Raw genomic sequence first — 24,075 nt, 5'->3', positions numbered from 1 at the left:
GAAGCTCATTCCCTTCTGAATGAGGAAGACCAAGCTTGGCTGAAGGTAAGGACACACGAAGTTAGAGCTGTCACAACTTCCGTGACCTTTAAACAAAATAGATCTCTGCAAAATATATTCGACGCAACCTTTTGGAAAAGCTAATCAGTGTTCGCGTCTTTTATCTTAAGAATGTCCAGTCTCTTTACGAGAACTGCTACACTCTGGGACCATTCGTAGCAACGAGTGCAGTAGTGGTGGGGGCTCCACCACTACAATTCCCTAATTCCAGAACCTTTTTATCTTTCTCTTGAAATATTTTTGGGTTGTCCGGAAGGCTAAGAAGCCTTTCGCATCCTACTTGATTTGGCGGGTAGTCAAAATCATTTCTTGAGAAGCGCCTAGATTAGAGGTTTTGATGAGGACCTTTAGTATGGGTTGCAACCCTTCATACTTCAGCTCCTAGGAGTCGCTCAGCATCCTATGAGGATCGCGAGGCTCAGTAAGGAAGACGTACTTAAAAAGGCAGAGTAATTGTTCAAGTCGTCTTCCTTACCAGGTACTTATTTATTTTATGCTTGTTATTTTGAATAACTGCTAAAATGAAATACGGAATACTTAGCTCATAATGTCAACTTGTTATGCTGGTCTCTACCCACCCCCCTGGGTGTGAATCAGCTATATGATCATCGGGTAAGTTTGATATTGAAAAATGTTATTTTCCTTAGTAAAATAAATTTTTGAATATACTTACCCGATGATCATAAATTAAAGGGCCCACCCTTCCTCCCCAATAGAGAACCAGTGGGACAGAGGAGAAAATTGGTTCGTTGTTGACATAGAGTACTTGAGTACCTACTTGACAGATGGCGCTGTTGATGTACACCCCACCTGTATATCGATCGCTGGCGTATTCCTCCCGTAGATTTTGTCTGTCGGGCAGCAGGGATGCAGCTATATGATCATCGGGTAAGTATATTCAAAAATTTATTTTACTAAGGAAAATAACATATTTCCTGATGAATGCTTGTAAACGAGGCTTAAGTGATGGTGATCCAGAAATTTGTGAACTAGAAGATTATATCAAAGTTATTTTCAATACTTCAAAAACTTTAAAGCAATCATTTTGTCCCTCATAGAAAACCACAACATAACTTTCGAATTCCCTTCAAGATTCCAAAATAAGTAAACCAGACAAAGTTCCTGTGCTGTGCTCAGACTCTGTATCAAAAGTGTCTCATTATAATCTTATAGAGAGCATCATTAGGACGATCACTCGTCACTTACACATTATCAGTTTTCCTGGTTGTTGTAATTTGAAGGGAAATATTTCAAGATCCATCATTTGTTTATTTTCTATAACACTGGACCAGTCAAGATTATTATTTTGAATGTGGATTACATGTGAAACGAGTTCCCTCCTCTCTCTTTGATTCTCCCAAACTCATATCATTGTTAGGTTTTCTTGTATCCCCTTTGACCTTCTTACAGGTCAAGAAGAGGCAATTTCCATGGCTAAACCTCTCCTGACCAACCGTTCCTTGTCCCTTTTTGTCCCGTGTCAAAACTTCCCCATTTTTGGAGTACCATTTGCCAAAGGAGTTATGTCTTTACTCCTTTATTGTTTTGGGTCATTAGTGTAGAGGTACAGTACTTTATGGCACAAGAATTCAACCAAATGTTTTAAATATTTAACTTAGCCGGTGAATATATAGCTGCAACTCTGTTGCTCGACAGACAAAAAACTGTACAAAAAAACTCGCCAGCGATCGCTATACAGGTTGCGGGTGTGCCCATCAGCGCCAACTGTCGGCCAGATACCAAACTCCATGTAAACAAAGACTCAATTTTCTCTCTGTCGACGTGTCGACAAGACGTACTTTACTCGCTGTTGAAACCTGGAGTTTTTCCCATCATCTTTGGTGAAGTACTATATTCTGGTTTGAGCTTTCGCAGTGCAGGTGTTTTATCTTCATCTTAAATCTTGAACTCGTTTTGGATAGATTTAATTTTTGGTGACAAAGAGAGTATGGACTTTCTTTGACTTTTAAATGGCCGACCCTTCCTTTAGACGGAAGTGTGTTTAGGCTTTTAGTAATTATCTTATCACGTTATAAATTAATTATAGATTTTCCTCTTCGATTAACTTTCCATTTATAATAAACATAAAAAAAAAAAAAATTTTAATGTTTTGTTTATATGCGACCTTTCCTGAGAGTAGGCGGTCCTAACTTGGAAACCGAAGTTAATCAACGTTGAGCCCTTTAAATCGTAAATAGCTTTTAAAGAGCTAAGGATTTAAAACTTTTTAAATGAAATATTTTATGAAAGAATTTCTTTGAATAGTCTTCGTACTGTTTTCAAAGATGAACTAACGTTTAGTTTATTATGCTACGCAGTTTGCGCTCTATCGTTACGACAGAGAGAGAGTGTATCACGGTTTCACTTTGCAGAAAGAGTAAATCGATTCTGACGTTTTGTTCATTCTTCTTTCAAAGCTTAAATGTTTTAAATTCTATTTTAAAGGAACTTTTTTAATTGAAAAACCTTTCAGTTTTTTCCTTTGGTCAAATAACATGTTTTTTTTGACGAAACGTAATTGGGCTCTTCTCTTAGGTGCGAAATCAAGAGAGAAAGAGAGAGAGAGATAGAGATGGAGGGAGAGAGAGGAGAGAAAACGTTCCGTTCAAGCGGGTAACGTTGTTCTCGAATTACTCTCGTCCCTAGTCTCTGTACGGGGAGAAAGGATAAAACGTTTTTAGTTTTATTCTCGTCCCCAGGCAATGTACGGTGAGAGATTGAAAACGTAGTTTTGAATGAACTAGTGTTTATTCTCTTCCCCAACCACTGATTTTTTTTATCTTAAAAGATGTTTACTGTTTTTTTGCTGGTATTAATGTGCTTGCATTATACGACTGATTTCGCATTTACTACCTTTTGATGAGGGTAGAATTGCGTGCTTCAGGTAGAAATCAGTAAAAGTTTCGATTTCAGTGAAATAAGTGCAAAACAGAAAATTGTAGTGATAAAGTGATATTGCGCAAAGTGTTACAGTGTTGCGTCCGAGGGTTCGTCTGTTCGTGCCTATCGTTCACCTAGTCCGGGACCTCTTGCAAGCTCCCAAGCCCAGGGGAAAAGTAATGTCGTACGACTTATGGGTTCGAGAGGCCTTGATCAACGAACAGACGTTTCCCTCTATGGTATCGGGTGTATCTTACCAAGATCTCCCCTACCATAAGGCGAGAGAGACGTTTTTCTCCTCGTCATCCGAAGGCTTTTCGCATAAGAAACCTGTGACAAGGTTTCGAGACCCTTAAGCGAAAGTCAGTCCTTTCAGGACAGGTCCAGCGTCCTGGTTGCAGTCATTAGGACAGCTCTGACCCTATGCAGTCATCGGAAAACTGCTCGCCGCCTAACAAAAGCGTAACACAGACTCCGAGAGTCTCTTTTGTTGGCAAAGTGTTGCGGTCACAGACGTTACCCTCGTCTCTTACCGCAACCATTTCCGTTGATCCATAATGGGTTGTACGGCAAGACGTGCAGAATATGCTTGCCTCCCTTATGGAAGACTATTCTGCCGATTAGTCCGTTGAGTCTAGCCGTTTATCTCATCGATGTCCTGGCTTTCAGCCAATCTAACGTTCCTTTGTGCATCCTGTTGACGTTGGCGTAGCTAAGTCACGTCAGTCAGGTTGTTTAGAACCACACTCGATGCGGTCTCGTGTGGATTTTCAGCCACATTTGGACGTTAGGCCACTTGCTGATGCTCCGGTTGACGTTCAGGACGTTCGCTAACAATCGGAGTTGACTTGTTTTGACGCTGTGCGTCAACCTCCGCATTCTAGAGTTGTTTTGACTGCTCAGTCTAGGCAGTCAAAGCAGTCTCGAGTGGACGCTGTGCGTCCTCACGCACCTGTTGTTGTTGACAGTTCAGTTGTTGACAGTTCACAGACTGTCAAGCAGTTACATGACGTTGCATCCTGGTCCGCTACTAATGCACCAGTGCGTGTGGACTCTGCTTGTAAAGCATTGCCACCACGGTAGATCTCTCCCTTGCTTGAGACTCAGCTTTTATCGGACAAGGTTCCTTTAGATGAGGAAGTTGCTTTCCCCCTCCAACTGATATTCCCTTGAGGACTCTGTCAGACGGAGAGGAGCCTAAAGCTGCTTAGCCCTCTATGGACTTTAATTAAATCATGCTGATTTTTAAGGATCTTTGTCCGGATCTTTTTGTAACTGCTGCTCCTCGTTCGCCTAAACGTCAGAGCTTACACTAGGCCTAGCTACTTCGAAGCCGTTGTTTATAAGCTAGTGCTCTCTCGCTCTCCTAGAGAGCTTTACGTCTGCTAGGCGACTGGTTTACAGTATCACCAGGAGGAGTTTGGGGGATACAGCCTTTGCTTTCCCTTCTTTTAAAGTGGCTTATAGAGCGAGAGTCTGTTATGACACGAGAGAAGTTCTCGGCTTGGGAGTTCCTGCCTCTGCCCAGATAGACTTCTCAAATCTCGTAGACTCTCCCTGGCGCCTGGCCAGGAGACGCTCCAAATTTTTTACAGGTCAACTTCACAGCTGTTTTCGAGCCTTTGAAGTTTTGCTGTACAATTATGTCCTGCATAAACAAGGCTTTCAGGGATGGAAAGCGGTACCGCCTCAGTCGCTAACCCCGTCTGTTGCCGCACCTGCTCCCGTAGACCCTAAATGGGCTTTGCTACAAGACATACAGTCCAAGCTTGCGTCCTTGATAGAGGACTTTAATGCGGAGAAGGTTGCTGCCGAACCTTCTGGCCAACAACCTTCCAACCGGTCGGTTGTGCGTCCTGTTGACGCTGAGGTAACCTTCTCGCGTCTACCAGTTGAGGTGGTTCCTCCACCGATGCGACCCAGTGTGGGTTGCCAGCCGCACGTTGACGTTAAGCGACGCTCGGAGGTGGTTGTTGACGTTCAGGACGTTCAACAACCATCAGAGGTGAATTGTTTTGACGCGGTGCGTCAACCTCAGCAACCCGGTATGGTGTTGACTGCACAACCCAGACGGTCTAGACAGTCTCGGGTGGACGCTGTGCTTCCTCGCGCACCCATGGTTGTTGACAGTTCACAGACTGTGCAGCAATTCCATGACGTTGCGTCCGGCTCCGTCACGCATGCACCAGTGCGACCGGACTCAGCGAGCCAGACGTTGCCCACTCCGTTGCCGTTTCCTCATCAGTTTTCGGATGAGGAACTATCTGATGAGGACGTTGCTGAACAACAAGACGATCAGCCCCCAGAATAGATCATGCCCTGCTATCCATCCAGAAGATGCTGAAGAAGGAACGCTGCTCAGTCAGGCTGTGGATGAGTCTGGTGGGGACGCTGTCATCCCTGGAACAGTTTGTATCACTAGGAAGACCCCACCTCCGTCCTCTTCAATACCATCTGGTTTTTCACTGGAAAAAGGACAAGACGCTAGAAGCGGTCTCGATCCCGATTTCCGGAAAGATAAAGTCTTGTCTGACTTGGTGGAAGGACAATATCAACCTAAGAGAGGGTCTTCCCCTGGCTGTTCAGACTCCCCACCACGTTCTCTTCTCGGACGCATCGGACTTGGGCTGGGGCGCGACACTGGACGGTCGGGAATGCTCAGGTCTGTGGAACTCGAGTCAGAGGAGCATGCATATCAACTGCAAGGAGCTGTTGGCAGTTCATCTGGCCTTGAAAAGCTTCGAGTATCTCCTTCGAGGCAAAGTGGTGGAAGTAAACTCGGACAACACCACGGCCTTGGCGTACATCTCCAAACAAGGAGGTACCCACTCACTGACGTTGTACGAGATCGCAAGGGACCTGCTCATCTGGTCAAAAGGTCAAGACATCTCCCTAGTAACGAGGTTCATCCAAGGCGACTTGAACGTCATAGCAGATTGTCTCAGTCGGAAAGGGCAAGTAATTCCAACCGAATGGACCCTCCACAAGGATGTGTGCAAGAGACTTTGGGCCACTCGGGGTAAACCATCCATAGATCTCTTTGCAACCTCGCTCACCAAGAGGCTTCCAATCTATTGCTCTCCAGTCCCGGACCCAGCAGCAATACATATAGATGCTTTCCTCCTAGATTGGTCACTTCTGGATCTCTACGCATTCCCACCGTTCAAGATTGTCAACAAGGTACTGCAGAAGTTCGCCTCTCACGAAGGGACAAGGTTGACGTTAGTTGCTCCCCTCGGGCCCGCGAGAGAATGGTTCACCGAGATACTTCGATGGTTAGTAGACGTTCCCAGAAGTCTTCCTCTAAGGGTAGACCTTCTACGTCAGCCACACGTAAAGAAGGTACTCCAAAGCCTCCACGCTCTTCGTCTGACTGCCTTCAGACTATCGAAAGACTCTCGAGAGCTAGAGGCTTTTCGAAGGAGGCAGCCAGTGCGATTGCTAGAGCAAGGAGAGCGTCTTCCATTAGAGTCTACCAATCGAAGTGGGAAGTCTTCCGAGACTGGTGCAAGTCAGTTTCTGTATCCTCGACCAGTACCTCTGTAGCTCAAATAGCTGATTTTCTCTTATACCTGAGAAAAGGATGATCCCTTTCAGCTCCCACTATCAAGGGCTACAGAAGCATGTTGGCATCGGTCTTCCGGCATAGAGGCTTAGATCTTTCCAACATAAAGATCTGCAAGACCTCCTTAAGTCTTTTGAGACCACCAAGGAGCGTCGTTTGGCTACCCCTGGATGGAATTTAGACGTGGTACTAAGATTCCTCATGTCAGACAGGTTGGAGCCGTTACAATCAGCCTCCCTGAAAGATCTCACTCTTAAGACTCTTTTCCTGGTATGCTTAGCCTCGGCTAAAAGAGTCAGTGAGATTCATGCCTTCAGCAAGAACATCGGATTTTCGTCGGAAAAAGCCACTTGTTCGCTGCAACTTGGTTTTCTAGCCAAAAATGAGCTGCCTTCTCGGCCTTGGCCTAAATCTTTCGATATTCCCAGCTTATCGGAGATCGTAGGCAATGAACTAGAAAGAGTCTTATGCCCTGTTAGAGCTCTTAAGTTCTATTTAAAGCGTACCAAACCTTTACGAGGCCAATCTGAAGCTTTATGGTGTTCAGTTAAGAAACCATCTTTGCCTATGTCAAAGAATGCTTTATCATACTTTATCAGATTGTTAATACGAGAAGCTCATTCACATCTGAGTGAGGAAGACCGAGCTTTGCTTAAGGTGAAGACGCACGAAGTTAGAGCTGTAGCAACTTCCGTGGCCTTTAAGCAAAATAGATCTCTGCGAAGTATAATGGACGCAACCTATTGGAGAAGCAAGTCAGTGTTCGCGTCTTTTTATTTGAAAGATGTCCAGTCTCTTTACGAGAACTGCTACACACTGGGACCATTCGTAGCAGCGAGTGCAGTAGTGGGTGAGGGCTCAACCACTACAATTCCCTAATTCCATATCCTTTTAATCTGTCTCTTGAAATGTTTTTAATGTTGTTTTTTATGGGTTGTCCGGAAGGCTAAGAAGCCTTTCGCATCCTGGTTGATTTGGCGGGTGGTCAAAGTCATTTTTTGAGAGCGCCCAGATTAGGGGTTTGATGAGGTCCTGTTGTATGGGTTGCAGCCCTTGATACTTCAGCTCCTAGGGGTCTATCAGCATCCTAAGAGGATCGCGAGGCTCCGTAAGGAAGACGTACTTATAAGGCAGAGTAATCGTTTAAGTCGACTTCCTTACCAGGTACCTATTTATTTTGTTTTTGTTATTTTGATAACTTCTAAAATTAAATAAAAACTCTTAGCTCATAAAATGTAAACATATTTTACTGGTCTCTACCCACCACCCTGGGTGTGAATCAGCTATATATTCACCGGCTAAGTTAAATATTTAAAAATGATATTTTCAATATTAAACTTACCCGATAATCATGTAGCTGTCAACTCCGTTGCCCGACAGAATTCTATGGAGGGATACGCCAGCTATCACAATACTAGAAGGGGGTGTACTTACCAGCGCCACCTGTGGCCAGGTACTATAGTACTTCTTGTTGACACCTCCTCAATTTTTTCCTCTGTCGTGCTTCCGGCAAGACGTTCTGGGATACGCTTATGATCTTCGAGTATTTTAACGGCTTTTGGTGAAGTATTCTCTCAGATTTCGGCTGTCGCTTTACTGGAAAACTTCTATATTAGCTTAGATAGCTATTATTTAGTCCTGATTTAACGGTTAACGATCTTTTGCTTGATTTTGAAACCCCACTTGGCTAACTCTTTTGATTCAAGATGTCTGACATTTCACAAGCCCCCACCCATAGACGATGTAGGTCTTGTAATAGGCGTATTCCGAAGGCCTCGGTAGATCCTCACACCGCTTGTTCTGACTGTAGGGAAAGGCCCTGTCAGTTAGAAGATCGATGTGAGGAATGCGCCGGACTTTCGGAACTTGATTTTGTCCGTCTTCTTAAGTACTCAACCAAGTTAGAGAGAGAGAGAGTTAGGAGGAGTTCTTCTCACTCTTCACTTTTTTCCTCACCTCATGATCCCCTACCTTTTCCTACCCCTGTAGTGGCTACCCCCGAACCTACTATTTGCCCTCAGCCTGATATGTCTGTTGTTTTGCGTGCCATTCAGGCCTTAGGCGATAAAGTAGAGTCAGTGGTAAGTGATCATAAGTCTCTTATGGCCGAAGTCAAGGAACTTAAGGTCAAGAGTGCAGTGGGTGGAATTAGTGCCAGTGCTGTGACGAGTGCTAGTGTCAGTGCAGTGCCAAGTGCTAGTGTCAGTGTCAGTGTGGTGCGTGAGGATACTTCTGTGCGTGCCAGTCGTCCTCCCAGTCCGGGACCTCTTGCAAGCTCCCAAGCCCAGGGGAGAAGCAATGTCGAAGGGCAAAAGGGTTCGGCAGGCCTTGATCGGCGCACAGAAGTATCCTCGGTGGTTGCGGGCGTGTCTTCCAGAGACCGTCACTCCCACCTGCAGACGATTGAGCCCGTCTTTTACTCGTCTGCTGAGCAATTGTCAGGGAAGAAACGCTGGACTCAGGTCTCGAGACCACTCAAACGCAGAGTCCAGACCTCAAGAACTCAACCGGGCTGCAGTCATTGGATCAGCTCTGACTCGCCGCAGTCATCAGTTGAATGCACTCCGCCTAAGAGGAGTAAGGTTCTGCCACAACAGATCTCTGCTGTTAAGGCTTTACCTCAGCAGACCTTAGTGTCTGCCGACCCCAAGTTGACTCTACTGCAGTCCATGCAGTCACAACTTGCGGTCTTGATGCGTGAGTGTCAGGCTGAGCAGGTTACACCTCCTCCTGCGATCGCTCCGCCTGACCGCAGTACTGCCTGCCAGGCGTACGATGTTGAGGCTCCTCAGAATACCTTAGCACGTTCTGAGTTTACTGTTTCCAGTGGTGTGCAGCTCCCTCCGCCTTCCTTAAGGCAACCTCAGCAATGGGAACAGGAAGATTATTCCTTACTTCCTCCGCTTCCACTTGCAGTTCCACCAGTGAGGCAACACTCTCTTGAGGTACAACAACCTCTCCCATCCATGAGTCAGTCTCCTCAGCTCTCGCTGCAGCGAGCTCAACCCTCCTCAAGGCAACCACAACACCTTAGCCTTGCGCCTCAGGAGCCTCAACTCGCGAGACAATTACTGTGTTCTGCGCAGCCACTACCTCATCGCTCACAGCTCACACCTCAGGAACCTCAACTCGTTCCTCAGGAACTTGCTACTGCGCATCCGCCATCCGCTCAGCAAGCGCAACCCTTGAGTTCAGTCACTCATGCTAGGAGTCAGCCTCCTCCACCCATGCGCCTACCTTCTGCTACTTCTTTTGATCAGCCTTTGCAGTCTGAGCCTCAGGTGTTCCCTCAACAGAGTCTTGAAGAGGAAACCACTAATATTGTTGTTCCAGCTCGTGCTGACTCTGCTGTTCAGCATACCTTACCAATCTCTTCGCTACACTCGGGTGATGAGGCGTCTGATGATGAGGCGGCACACCTGGATCCCTCATCAGACGTGGATGAATCCAAGTCTTCTCCACCTTCTATTGACTTTCGTAAGGTCTTGGCTCTGTTTAGGGAGGTATACCCAGACCACTTTGTCTCTGCTATTCCCCGCTCTCCGCCATCTGAGTTTTCGCTGGGCATGCAGCCAGCTAAGTCTACTTATACTAAGCTAGTCCTAGCAAGGTCCTCTAAGAGAGCGTTAAGGATCTTAGGGGAGTGGTTGCAGACTAAGCAACACCTTGGAAAGACTTCGTTCATGTTTCCTCCGACTAAGCTCACTTCTAAAGCGGGCGTTTGGTATGCCACAGGAGAGGAACCAGGCTTGGGAGTACCTGCCTCTGCCCAGGCTGACTTCTCAAGTCTGGTAGACTCGCCTCGTAGAACAGCAATGAGGCGCTCTAAGGTTTGCTGGACCTTCTCAGACCTTGATCACTTCCTGAAGGGTGTTTTTAGAGCATTTGAGATGTTCAACTTCCTAGACTGGTGCCTGGGGGCCCTCAGCAAGAAGACCTCCCCTGCGGACAAGGATTCTGCCATGCTATTAATGTCCTGCATGGATAAGGCCATTAGAGATGGATCTGGCGAGCTTGCGTCGATGTTTGTGTCAGGGGTTCTTAAGAAAAGGGAACAGCTATGTACCTTCCTTTCCTCCAGCATTACACCTTGTCAAAGGTCTCAACTCCTTTTCGCTCCGCTCTCGAAGTTCCTCTTCCCCGAAGAGCTGGTTAAGGACTTGTCTGCTGCCCTGATACAAAAGGACACACATGATCTTGTAGCCTCATCGGCTCGTAAGACTAAGGTTGCTACCTCAGTCCCCAGGACTTATCGCACCCCAGTGGCTGATACTCCTGCTACGAGGTTCATACCGCCCTTTCGTGGTAGAGCCCCCAGCCGAGGAAGCTCCCGTCCAGACTCTTCCAGGAGCAAGTCTAGGAAAGGTTCCAAGGCTTCTAAAGGAAAAAACTGACTCTCCGCATCTCCAGACAGCAGTAGGAGCCAGACTCAAGATCTTCTGGCAAGCCTGGGAAAAGAGAGGTGCAGACGCCCAGTCTGTCAGTTGGCTGAGGGAGGGTTACAGGATTCCATTCTGCCGCAAACCCCCTCTGACCACATCTCCCATCAACCTCTCTCCCAACTACAAAGAAGAGGACAAGAGGCTAGCGTTGCACCAGGAGGTGTCGCTCCTTGTGCAGAAGAAGGCAGTGGTTATAGTCCGGGACCATCAATCCCCGGGCTTCTACAACCGTCTCTTTCTGGTGGCCAAGAAGACAGGAGGTTGGAGACCGGTGCTGGACGTCAGCGCGCTCAATGCATATGTCACCAAGCAGACGTTCACGATGGAGACGACGAAGTCGGTCCTAGCAGCGGTCAGGCAGGAGGACTGGATGGTCTCGTTGGACCTGAAAGATGCCTACTTTCACGTTCCTATTCATCCAGACTCCCAACCTTTCCTGAGATTCGTTTTTGGAAAGGTTGTCTACCAATTCCAAGCCCTGTGTTTTGGCCTAAGCACAGCTCCTATGGTGTTTACGCATCTGATGAGGAATATAGCAAAATTCCTCCACTTATCGGACATCAGAGCCTCCCTTTACTTAGACGACTGGCTGTTGAGAGCCTCCACGAGTCGTCGCTGTCTGGAGAGTCTCAACTGGACTTTGGACTTAATCAGAGAACTGGGTCTGTTAGTCAACATAGAAAAGTCTCAGCTCATTCCCTCCCAATCCATTGTGTACCTGGGAATGGAGATTCGGAGTCAGGATTTTCGGGCTTTTCCATCGGCCCCAAGGATAAGCCAAGCCCTAGATTGCATCATGAGCATGCTGAAGAGGAGCAGTTGCTCGGTGAGACAGTGGATGAGTCTCACAGGGACCCTTTCATCACTGGCCCTGTTCGTCGAGCTAGGGAGACTCCACCTCCGCCCTCTTCAATTCCATCTTGCAGCTCATTGGGACAAGGGTTTGACTCTCGAAGCAGTCTCTATCCCAGTCACCAAAGAGATGAAGACCACTCTCTTGTGGTGGAAGACCAATCTCCTTCTCAGGGAGGGCCTATCGTTGGCTATTCAGACCCCCAATCTTCATCTCTTCTCAGATGCATCGGACTCGGGCTGGGGTGCGACCTTGAACGGACGGGAATGCTCGGGAACGTGGAACGAGGAACAGGGAACGCTCCACATCGACTGCAAGGAGCTACTAGCAGTTCATTTAGCCCTGCTGAACTTCAAGTCCCTCCTGCTAGGCAAGGTGGTGGAGGTGAACTCAGACAACACCACAGCCTTGGCTTACATCTCCAAGCAAGGAGGGACCCATTCGAGGAGCCTATACGAGATCGCAAGGGACCTCCTCATTTGGTCAAGAAGTCAAAACCTCACTTTAGTCACGAGGTTCATTCAGGGCAACATGAACGTCTCAGCAGATCGCCTAAGCAGAAGGAATCAGGTCATTCCCACGGAATGGACCCTCCACAAGAGTGTGTGCAACAGACTTTGGACCTTGTGGGGTCAACCTACCATAGATCTGTTTGCCACCTCCATGACCAAGAGACTTCCGCTGTACTGTTCCCCAGTTCCAGACCCTGCAGCAGTTCATGTGGATGCTTTTCTGCTGAACTGGTCCCATCTCGACCTTTACGCATTCCCACCGTTCAAGATAATAAACAAAGTCCTGCAGAAGTTCATCTCGCACGAAGGGACACGGCTGACGCTGGTTGCTCCCCTTTGGCCTGCAAGAGAATGGTTCACAGAGGTACTTCAATGGCTAGTCGACATCCCCAGGACTCTACCTCTAAGAGTGGACCTTCTACGTCAACCTCACGTAGACAGGTTGCACCCAAACCTCTTCGCTCTTCGGCTGACTGCCTTCAGACTGTCGAAAGATTCGCTAGAGCTAGAGGCTTTTCGAAGGAGGCAGCCAGTGCGATTGCCAGAGCAAGAAGGGTTTCCACTCGTAGAGTCTACCAATCTAAGTGGGAAGTCTTCCGGAGCTGGTGTAGAGCCAATGCAGTATCCTCTACCAATACCTCTGTGACCCAAATAGCTGACTTCCTATTACATCTTAGGAATGAGAGATCCCTTTCAGCCCCTACGATTAAAGGGTACAGGAGTATGTTGGCTTCAGTTCTCCGCCACAGAGGTTTGGACCTTTCTTCCAACAAGGACCTTCAAGACATCCTTAAGTCTTTTGAGACTTCTAAAGAGCGTCGTCTATCCACTCCAGGCTGGAACCTAGACGTAGTCTTAAGGTTCCTTATGTCTCCTAGGTTCGAACCTCTCCAGTCAGCTTCCTTCAAGGACCTTACCCTCAAGACTCTTTTTCTCGTCTGCCTTGCAACAGCTAAGAGAGTCAGTGAGGTTCATGCCTTCAGCAAGAACATTGGTTTCACGACCGAATCTGCAACATGTTCTTTTCAGCTCGGATTCTTAGCAAAGAACGAACTTCCTTCACGTCCTTGGCCTAGATCGTTTGAAATACCTAGCCTCTCCAACATGGTAGGTAACGAACTAGAGAGAGTTCTTTGCCCTGTCAGAGCTCTCAAGTATTATCTTAATAGGTCTAAACCTATTCGAGGACAGTCAGAAGCCTTATGGTGTGCCATCAAGAAACCTTCGAGGCCCCTGTCCAAGAACGGGGTTTCGTATTATGTAAGGCTTCTGATTAGAGAAGCCCATTCTCACTTAAAGGAGGAAGACCTTGCGTTGCTGAAGGTAAGGACCCACGAAGTAAGAGCCGTAGCTACTTCGATGGCCTTTAATAAAAACCGTTCTCTGCAGAGCATAATGGATGCAACCTATTGGAGGAGCAAGTCAGTGTTTGCATCATTTTATCTTAAAGATGTCCAGTCTCTTTACGAGAACTGCTACACCCTGGGACCATTCGTAGCAGCGAGTGCAGTAGTAGGTGAGGGCTCAGCCACTACATTCCCTTAATCCCATAACCTTTTTTAACCTTTCTCTTGAATGCTTTTATTGTTGTTTTTATGGTTGTTACGGTAGGCTAAGAAGCCTTCCGCATCCTTTTGATTTGGCGGGTGGTCAATTCATTCTTGAGAAGCGCCTGGGTTAGAGGTTGTGTAGAGGTCCTTTAGTAGGGGTTGCAGCCCTATATACTTTAGCACCTTTGAGTTGATTCAGCCTCCAAGAGGAACGCTGCGCTCAGTAAGGAAGACGAACTTAAAAAAGAGGCAGAGTAACGGTTCAATTCGACTTCCTTACCAGGTACTTATTATTTCATTGTTATTTGAGATAACTGTTATATGAAATATGGGATACTTAGCTATCCTTTAATCTTGTACACTGGTTTTCACCCACCCCCCTGGGTGTGAATCAGCTACATGATTATCGGGTAAGTTTAATATTGAAAAATGTTATTTTTATTAGTAAAATAAATTTTTGAATATACTTACCCGATAATCATGATTTAATTGACCCTCCCTTCCTCCCCATAGAGAACCAGTGGACCGAGGAAAAATTGAGGAGGTGTCAACAAGAAGTACTATAGTACCTGGCCACAGGTGGCGCTGGTAAGTACACCCCCTTCTAGTATTGTGATAGCTGGCGTATCCCTCCATAGAATTCTGTCGGGCAACGGAGTTGACAGCTACATGATTATCGGGTAAGTATATTCAAAAATTTATTTTACTAATAAAAATAACATTTTTAATTATAAAATAAATTTTTTAATATACTTACCCGGTGAATATATAAATTAAATGACCCTCCCTTCCTCCCCAATAGAGACGCAGTGGGACGAGGAGAAAATTGAGTCTTTGTTTACATGGAGTTTGGTATCTGGCCGACAGTTGGCGCTGATGGGCACACCCGCAACCTGTATAGCGATCGCTGGCGAGTTTTTTTGTACAGTTTTTTGTCTGTCGAGCAACAGAGTTGCAGCTATATATTCACCGGGTAAGTATATTCAAAAATTTATTTTATAATTAAAATATCATTTTTCATAATTGACAACAATTGATTAGGATTTTGAAAGCGATTAAAAGGTGATATTCTTGATACTAAAACAGCAATGGAAAGGAGAATATGATTCACACTGATTTTGTTGTAATCAATGATAACAGCTGAGCAGAGTTTGAGCGCAGTCTTTTAACTCCTTCAAGATGTTAAGGCCATGTTTGGAGTTTCTCCTCTGGATTATAAAAGAGGACGGATAATTCAGGTATGTTTTGTATTGAGATCCATTTGACAGGAGTTATACATTAGATCCGTATCTCATCTCCCGTTTGCAGTAGATATTTCTGGATGACATCTGAATGTTCAATGAGTAGCTTCTTTATAAGTTATGCAGAAAACTGAACTTGAGTTAAACCAGGACAATTGATAGGCCCTATCCAGGTTCATTATGCTTAAGAAGTCAGCAGATGTTGCTTCAAATGTTTTATTCCACCGTTATTGGAACATTGACTGTCTGTCTGCATGTCAGAAGCTACGTTGAATCTTTATCTTTTAAGGCAAACTTGCTTGAGGTTATGATTTTCTTGTTGTGAAATAGTGTCTGTTTGCTTGGAAGAGTCCAGGCGTCTGTTGGGATCACTTAGTCGTCTTTAACACCCAACTGCAGGCAAGGCCCTATACTCACTTTAAGTAAATCAAGCAAACCTTGTCAATAATGGTACTAATTAAAATATGTGATTATCTGTCTTCTTCCTACCATTAATAAGTGGTCAGTTGCCTGATGCGCCCTCTCCAATGCCTTCTTTCAAATGCATCTTCTTCCACCAAACCTCTTCTCTCCACATCTTCCTTCACCTTATCTCGTCATCTAATTCCCTGCCTCCCTCTCGATCTTCTCCCCTTAACAGGTTCCTTCCAAGCCCATCCTTATTCCCTCCTCACCATTCATTCCCACGACGTGTCCACACCATCTCAGTCGTGACACTTATCACCTCTAACCTTCAGTACGCCTGTCATCTTCCGTGGTAGGGTCTAATGAAATAGGGATATCTCCTTGATGCCTTCAGACTTTTTGGTGTATAGGTACCAAAAATACTTGATTTCCTTTAAAGTTATATAATGATCTCTGTGGCATTACTTTTGATTTTGAGGCTCACAGCTTGAAGAAGAAAAGTCTTGATAATACTTCAAGATGGACCATTTTTTATTTATCCTATACAGTCCCTGAATTTACATTGTAGCAGAAGTTAATTTGTTTGGTATATTTATTTTGGTTTCTTATTTCTTCCTCTTGTTTTTTCCATCTGGGTATTTGAGTCTCTCAAGAAGCTTGCTGTACAGACTTGTTTCCTTTTCATTTTTGCTCATTTTGAATAATGGAATTGCTAGAATAGAAAGCTTCTTAGTTTATTTCCTTTGGTCCAAAACTACTTCAATTAAGTCATATTTACCATAAAAGTTACTTGATATCTTAATTGAATTATTTTTATTCTTATTATCATTATTGTCACTCTCTAAGTTGGAAAAGCAAGTTATTTTCCCTGTTGGAGCCCTGGGGCTTACAGCATCCTGCTTTTCCAACTAGGGTTGTAGCTTAGCAAGTAATAATAATAATACTGGGAGGGGTGGGGGCTTCCTGGCCATCCTCCAGTAAGTACCTCGTTATGAATTTTAACAGCCCAAGTTCCAGCTGAGCTGAAAGCAGACTCTTACCAAAGGACTCAGGTTTGTGTAGTCAGGAAAAATACAAATTACTTTTAGAATTTGTGAGATTTTCTGTTGTATTTTTTATAAAATAAAGCCAATGTTTTGCTTTTCATTATTTCTATATTATGGTGCTGTATTTTCTATTGTATTTTCTCTTTAATAAACAATGTTTTTCAGCCCACTACAGTATACTGTATATAACAATATGTCTGCTGTATGCATTACTCAAAGGGCACTTTTCTTCCTTCTACCCTACCTACGTGTTCCCCCCTCCTCTCTTCTTTCTTGCTGTCCATCCTCACAACATTCCCTTCATGCTGCAGGTGCTGAATAGCCTCCCTGGGCCCTGTGTTGGGCCATCTGGTCCAAATTCATAAATCCCATTGAACCAGTATATCCTTTTTACTGTTACATTTTAATTATTGGTATTTTTATTTGCCACAGACACGCTAAAATGTTTATTGAGAACACAGACAAATCCAGCCATGACAGACCACAGAGGCAGCTGCCAATGACCTCGGATCACCTAGCAGCCCAGTCTGCCCTACCTGAACCTCGACATGTCACGTGGAGGTCCACCCCAAGTCTAGACATCTTGCCATCGTGAACCTTATAAAGTCTGCGTACTTAAAAGATGCTTCTCAAGTCATGCCGTGTCCTGTCCTTACTCTGGCCAGTGTCAGTGTGTGAGTATCACCAGGTCTTCTTATGACTGTATTCAAACCTTACATTTTCTAGAGCTCATGTTTCCATCTCATGTTAAGCATGAAGAGTGTTTGTTTGTTCCTACACAAACACAAACCTCGTACTCCAACAGAAGTATACTTTCAGGGAAGGTGGATATGGCTGTTTGAACTATACTGAGGTGGAGGTAGTTATCGCTAGGTAGTGGGGAAGACCCTCACATCTGACCGGCCACTGGGCCCTCACTTTGTTTTCAGCTGCTTTAGAGTACAGGTGAGCTGCTTAGATAATTGTGTTGGCAGATCATCGTGCGAGAGGAATGTTTGGAAGGAATGAGGGATTTGTAGTGGTTTCCTGATAACTGTGTGACAGGTGTCTGTTCAAACCTGCCAATATCCACATTCTTGTTTCTGTTAGACAGCATTCCTCTTTGCTATTTATTCCCTCACTTGTGTGGCCGAGTGATGGCAGTGACAACATATTCCTAAGAAGGTTGGCAAGCCTTAGACATTGATGTGCAAGTGCAGTACACAAGACTTCTACTGTGGGAGAAGCTGTGCTGCTGTAGGAGTTCCCTCGACTCCCTTCACTGGAGACCAAGAAGTCTACAACTCAATGCAGAGGACTCCTGTGTGTGCATCCACAAGCTTCCTTCTGAGAACGTACCTTCGCCTTCTAGTAAGGACAGATACTCCAGAGTTCACTTGATTACATTGCACAGGATTCCTACAGTACGTTTCAGAGTGTACCATCTGCTAGATCCCACGTGCTGGTCCCCAAGAGAAAGAACCCTACGCGTGTGCCAGATCACCATTCACATAGGATATTCTTCCTCTAGATCCTACCAAGGAAGACTTCTCTGAGAACATCCAGGATGCCTGGTCTATAGGAGACGCGTACTTGTGACTCCTGACGTTTCCATCCCCACGGGAGAGAGTGTGTGGTACAGAAAGTGTTCTTTCCTCTTCCTGGGCGATATTTCATATCGTTCCCGGGAGAGAGAAGGAAGCAGTGCATACCTCTGTTATATTCGGTCTCATACCTAAGGAAGCACTGTACCCTCAACCGAATACTGCTACTTCCCCCAAAGAATAAGACATCTGATCAAAGTAGCAGTTAGTCTTTGGTGATCTCTCTCCAAGTACGCAAGGATGGTACGTACCGAGAACATAGCCAGCTCTAAGCAGTACAGGATATAAAGTTGTTCACACCTGTTGTCAGCACTTCGTTTCGTTGCACTTCTTAAAAGATTTTATTTTAATTGTTTGTTACTTCTCTTTTAGTTTTATTTATTTCCTTATTTCTTTTCCTCTCTGGGCTATTTTTCCTGTTGGAGCCCTTGGACTTAAAGCATCCTGCTTTTCCAACTAAGGTTGTATCGTAGCTTGTAATAATAGTAATAGCATGTAGATCTTGTCATTGGAGGTATTCTTTTCCATAGCCATTAATAAAGAGAAAAGGAGGACTCTGAGAAATGTAGGAAGCTATAGAGGAGCAGATATTTGTAGTGATCGCCAACACGTCATTGCCACTTATAAATTAAAACTGAAAGCACCCAACAGAAAGGTAGATAGAATACCTAGATTTGATACAACTAAGCTTCTAGAAGAGGAGCACACAGAAACATTTACAGTTGAATGTAGGAATCGATTTGCAGTCTTAGAGCCTTTAAAAGACTAAGAGCTGACAATTAATGAAGAATGGTGTGATATTAAGAACATATATCAGTCAGTTGGTAGTGAAGTCTTGGGAGTTGCAGTAACAAGGAGAAAACCATGGATATCAAATAATACTTGTGATATTATAAAAAAGAGACAAAGACAGAAATTAATTGTTGAATGTTTTTGAGGAAGTAATGAAAATTACAAGGAAGAGCATGCTAAGTATTCCAGTATTGATAGTGAGGTCAAAAGAAAAGCCAAGAATGACTGGAGAGAATATTTAGACCTGAAAGCAGATGAGTCTGACAAAGCTATGAATTCAGGGAGTGGTTATGGTGTGAGCATTACTCATGGAATTATTAATGAAATCTCTATGGGGAGGCCAAGAAGAAGTCCCTTTTCTTTGGAGGGATGTACTGTATAGGCAACCGTTGTGGAAGGCTCCCCATGGCTCCCTCATCCACTCTGCAGTTATTGTCATGGGCCCAGGCCCTTCGAAGACGGCTGCAGCGAGACTTTTGGTATCTGCCACACCTTCAGTATTGTCTTTGAAGAAGCTCTGTCTGCCACCAAAATAGGATCAGGACCTCCATCTGCTTCTTCCTCTTAAGGAAAGTGTTGACAGTGCTCCACCCTACCGTGCCTGATCTGGCAGTTCAGGAGGGCTGGTAGAGGTAAGAAGTAAGATAAGAGGACTCGTAAGTCGACAGTCCCCTTTTCCAAGTGCAGAGAGTGCGGATGCTCGTCTTCACATCGGGCAACCTGGAGCAGAGCAGAAAGAAAGAACAGAGAAAGACTTTGTGCGTTTGGTGGACCTGAAGGACGCTTGTTTTCAAAGACCCGTTCGTCAGTCTTACAGGAAGTACTTCTGCTTAATCCTCAGGAGATTAGTAGACCAATTCAAAGCTTTGTGCTTCGACTGTGCACTGCTTACGTAAGTTGTCACTCTGGTCTCATTTTGTGGCTCTTGGACGGGATATGGCTTTTGAGGAGTTTTGTCATCTGTCTGATCCTGGCTTCTTCCAAAAGGCAGTTGCTTGAGGTGTTAGACCGACTACCCTCTTTTGTATCAATCTGGGGTTTGCGATGAATTTTGAAAAGTAGTCTCTCCCTCCTCAACCGAGGATCAAGCGCCTTGGCATGCAGATAGATATGATAGTCTTTCCACCAGACAATCTCATTGACATAACCAGAGAGGTGTTGCTCCCGTTCCCGTTTGAGAAGCTTATTCAACATAGGTGGCTCCACAAGCAATCTCTTCATTAGTGTCTGAGGTGTCACTGGCCGTTAGCTAGTGATCTCCAGTGGTGTGAGATTTGTGGGATAATCTTATCTGGTGGCTGGACAACACAAACCCCACCAAGAGTGCTTCAGGGAAATGGGTCTCAGAAGAAAAGCACCTCAAAATCAACTTGTGGAAATGAATGAAGTATTCCTAACACAATAACTTTCCGACGCAGTTTAATAGGGTACTCAGTAGTGTTGATGAGCGACAACGCTACAGTAATAGCATATGTTATGAGGAGCAACTGTCTCGCGCAATCTTGTGAATTGACAAGTTAGGTTTACATCTGGGCAATGGTCTCTCCTTTAGAGCTATTAGCAAGGTGTCCTACACCAATGGGATCACTTGTACTCTACGTCTTTCCCTCTTTAAACCTGATATCGTGGTGGATCAAAAGAGTTTTGATTATGCCCAGGTGTCAGGAGTACCCTGGTGGCTCCCTGATTACCACAAGATGAGTGAGATCCTGATCTTTTAGCATATTGAGGCGAGTTCCCCCAGAGAACTGTGAATACTTCCTCCAATCTGTGAAGTCGTTTTTGGTTGGAGACTGTGCAGTGTCTCCTCCATGCGAAAGACTTCTAGCAAGGGACTGTGCTGGAGATGTGTGAAGGTCTACAATTGGCCTCTGCAGTTATTATCTAAGGAAGAGGACCTTATCTGGGATTGGTGTCATAGAAGGGACACTCCTCCCATCATTACTGCTCTAGCACAGATTGCAATTATCCTTGTCCCTGTTTTCGCTAAGGAAGCGCTTCTCAGTCATGCTTGGGAAGGCTATTGCTCAGCTTTGAGCAATTTCCTCTTGACTGAGAAGCTAGATCTATTCTCCTGATATGAGTTGTCTATGCTTGTGAAGAGCTTCAAGTAGCCTGGTCGTGCCCACCCTTGGACTTCAGTCCCCAGAGTGGGATGTGATTAGTATTCTCAAGTTTCTTGTGCATGCCTCATATGAACCTTTTAAGATGAGTGTCAGACAAACATCTAACTTTGTACATTGTCTTTCAGCCACTATAGCTTTGTCAAAGTGAATTGATGAGCTTTTGACATCTTGCATATTCCCAGTCAATCTGAAGGACTAAAGGAGGCCGCCTTCGCTTGTTCCGGAGTTTGTGGTCAAGACCCAGCTGCCCATGATACCAAGTTTGAGTCCTCCTTCATCTTTTCTCAGGAGGCATCCAGAGGTCATCAGAATTATTGGCTCTCTGTCCTGCCAGTTTACTGTTGGTATGGGCATAACGCCTGTTTCCTCTCTTAAACACTTCAAAAGTTCCAGGCCTAAGGTTCAAAGTGTCTCTCCAGCTGATTGACTGAGAAATCTTCCCTTGCCACCTATCAGTAGTTCTAACTACCTCGTTCAATGTTAAACGATAACCCTAGCTTTATGAAAAGGACTTAGGTTTGTATAGTTAGGAAAAATACAAATTACTCAAAATATTTGTGAATTTTCAGCCGGAGAGAAAATGTTATTATTTAAAGTTACATAAAACCAAATGGAAATTAGTATTTGAAAATTCACTTATGTAATAAGATAAGTCTCGTCTTACTCTTCAATTAACTGAATTTGTTGTCCAGTCTATGGTCTTCTGTAACTCGATAGTACTCTTTTCACTTGTTGTACATTCACAATTATACAAGTGTGAAAAGTGTGAAAGCACCTGACGGGAAAGATGTAGTAGCACAAAGTTACATACTGTAATGTCCCTCTTATGTTTTATCTCACATTACATCAATCTCTAAGTCAAGATAGTTAAGTAGTGTACTTCAGATGGAAGCGTGATAATTTTGATATCTTGTTTTTATAAAATGACAGCAGGTTATAAGTACTTGTTCATGTTCAGAACATGTACAGACGGTCCTCAGCTTACAAACCTTCGACTACAAACATTGAGAGATACAAACACAAAGATGAGATAAAGAAATACTGTAATGAAACAATACTGTATCATTTAATACAGTAAGCACGACGACGTTTGTCATAACCTGATATCTATTTCAGATGAAACCCGACTATTTGCTGACTTTTGCAGCTGAAAATCATAGGCATGGGATTCAAGCTTGGCCTACCCTAGGCCAAAATAAATCAAAATGACTCACAAACAATTTGACTTACAAAAAGCTTCTTGGGACAAATTGAAGTTGAGGACCTATATAGGGAACCTTCTGAGTCACTTTATAGGAACCAATTAAGGACGTTGGGTGTGGTACTTCTGCAAACTCAAACAAGAGTAAGTTGAGACTTATTCTTTTATATGAGGTCATTTTCAACCACTTTTGTAATATTGTGATTGGTTGTCTTCTATATTTGCTGTTACATGATTGAATAGATAACCATTAATATCGCTTAGTGGAATATTTGGCCCTTCCTCAGAATGGTAAGATTTGCAAATAGAAAAGCAGTTACTGTATAGGGTGATTTTGTTGACTCTTAAGATCTCAACTAATTGCCTTTGTCTTTAGATCTAAAAATGGTTATTTAGCATTCAGTGGCTGACAAGTTTGTTTTTTCTTGCTGAAAAAAGATCCATCAAAGATTTTCCTAAATCTAACCTGTGTTTGTTCCAACACGAATACTTACCTCGAACTACTTTCTTAGGAGTTACCTGTAGTATACCCTAAACCCATTTTCTATGGAGGGCTAACTCGGGAGTAAGAGAACGTGCCCCGAGGGTAGCTTTTGCGCTAGGTCGAGGTCCGCTTGGGTCGTGAGCGCCAGTAAGTTCTCTCGTCTTTCTCGACCCTTTGTGTCCGCCGCGTGTGTCCCACGTGTTTACCGTGTGGTAACTTGTGCTTATCCCTTGTGTTCCTGTGCATTCACTACCCTTCCTTGTGCTTCCCAAGTGTATTCCTTTGATTCCCTGCGTTCCTGTGTCTTGTGTTTGTGCGTTATGGAGCAGATCCGCCGTTGTCCTGGGCCTAGAGCCGGAAAATCGTGTGGAGCGTTCCTCTCCAAACCTGAAGTGGATCCTCACTCCCTTTGCTCTTCCTGTAGAGGCAAAGTTTGTTCGCCTTCGGATACATGCCTCGAGTGTGTTGGTTGGAGTGAAATTCAGTGGGTGCGTTACGGCACGAAGAAAAAGAAATCGTCGAAATGTTCACCCAGAAAATCTAGTGTTTCTTCGCCGCTACCGTCGCCCAGTGAACGGTCCGACGGGGCTTCTGTCTCTCCTTCCCCTACCCAGAGTAGGGGACGAGGTAAGTGCGTTGTGGGGAAAGAGCCGGGCGTTCTTCCCCAGGGGTCTGGTGAGTGTGAAGTGGGAGTTGCGGGGTCTTCTTGGGCTAGTGAAGAGCCTGGTAGTGCTGTGTCAGGGAGTTCTGGAGACTCGGCCCTTGTGCTTGGGGGGCACGTTTCCTCCGATGACCCCTTATGGTGTAGCAATGTTGTTTCTGTGTCTTCGCCCCCTTCGTGGGCCTGTGTTTCAGGTTCTTTGGCAGGCGGCGACAACCAGGGTAAGTTAGGCTCCGCAGTGAGTGATGCCTTCGGATGGAAGCTTCCTAAAACGCCAGGTAGGTCCCCTATGCGGATGGAAGAGGGCCTGGATACCTGGTTCCCTAGTGTTGGGCGCCAACCCTCGTTCCCAACTCCTCTCATGGAAGTTCCGGAAACCTTCCTGCAACCCTCTACCTCGGGTACGCAACGAGTCGCGAAGTCCCCCGCGGCCCCCGCTACTGCCCGCCGTACGGTGGGTACGGTGACGTCGGGCTCTTCGGATGGTGGGGAGTCATTCTCTTCGGGAGAAGAAGCCAGGAGAAAACATCGGCGTCGGAGGGAGCGGTCCAGGAGCAGGCGTTCCCGCTCAAGATCCCGTTCCAGGTACAGCAGGAGGCGGTCCCGCTCTCCACAGAGGAAACACAGGAGGAGTAGGTCACCCGATGGTGATTGGGTTTTCGTACCCCGTAAGT

The 24,075-nt window shown here is 45.2% G+C and overlaps 1 protein-coding gene and 1 long non-coding RNA gene across 2 annotated transcripts in view; one reads left to right on the top strand and one right to left on the bottom strand.

Annotated features, from left to right (window-relative positions):
• LOC137635553 (uncharacterized) overlaps positions 1–24,075 on the bottom strand; it is a 137,779-nt gene that overhangs the window by 32,660 nt on the left and 81,044 nt on the right. The window lies entirely within an intron of this gene.
• The window catches only part of LOC137635549 (uncharacterized), a 43,857-nt gene that overhangs the window by 6,436 nt on the left and 13,346 nt on the right, over positions 1–24,075 (top strand). Inside the window, exon 2 of the long non-coding RNA XR_011042707.1 lies at positions 16,987–17,228. This is a non-coding gene — a long non-coding RNA (uncharacterized lncRNA). The remainder of the gene's footprint in view (positions 1–16,986; positions 17,229–24,075) is intronic.

Source organism: Palaemon carinicauda, unplaced genomic scaffold, assembly GCF_036898095.1.
Source record: "Palaemon carinicauda isolate YSFRI2023 unplaced genomic scaffold, ASM3689809v2 scaffold14, whole genome shotgun sequence".
NCBI classification, from domain to species: Eukaryota; Metazoa; Arthropoda; class Malacostraca; order Decapoda; family Palaemonidae; genus Palaemon; species Palaemon carinicauda.
The sequence above is the reverse complement of the archived record's forward strand: the minus strand, read 5'-3'. Positions and strand labels throughout refer to the sequence as shown.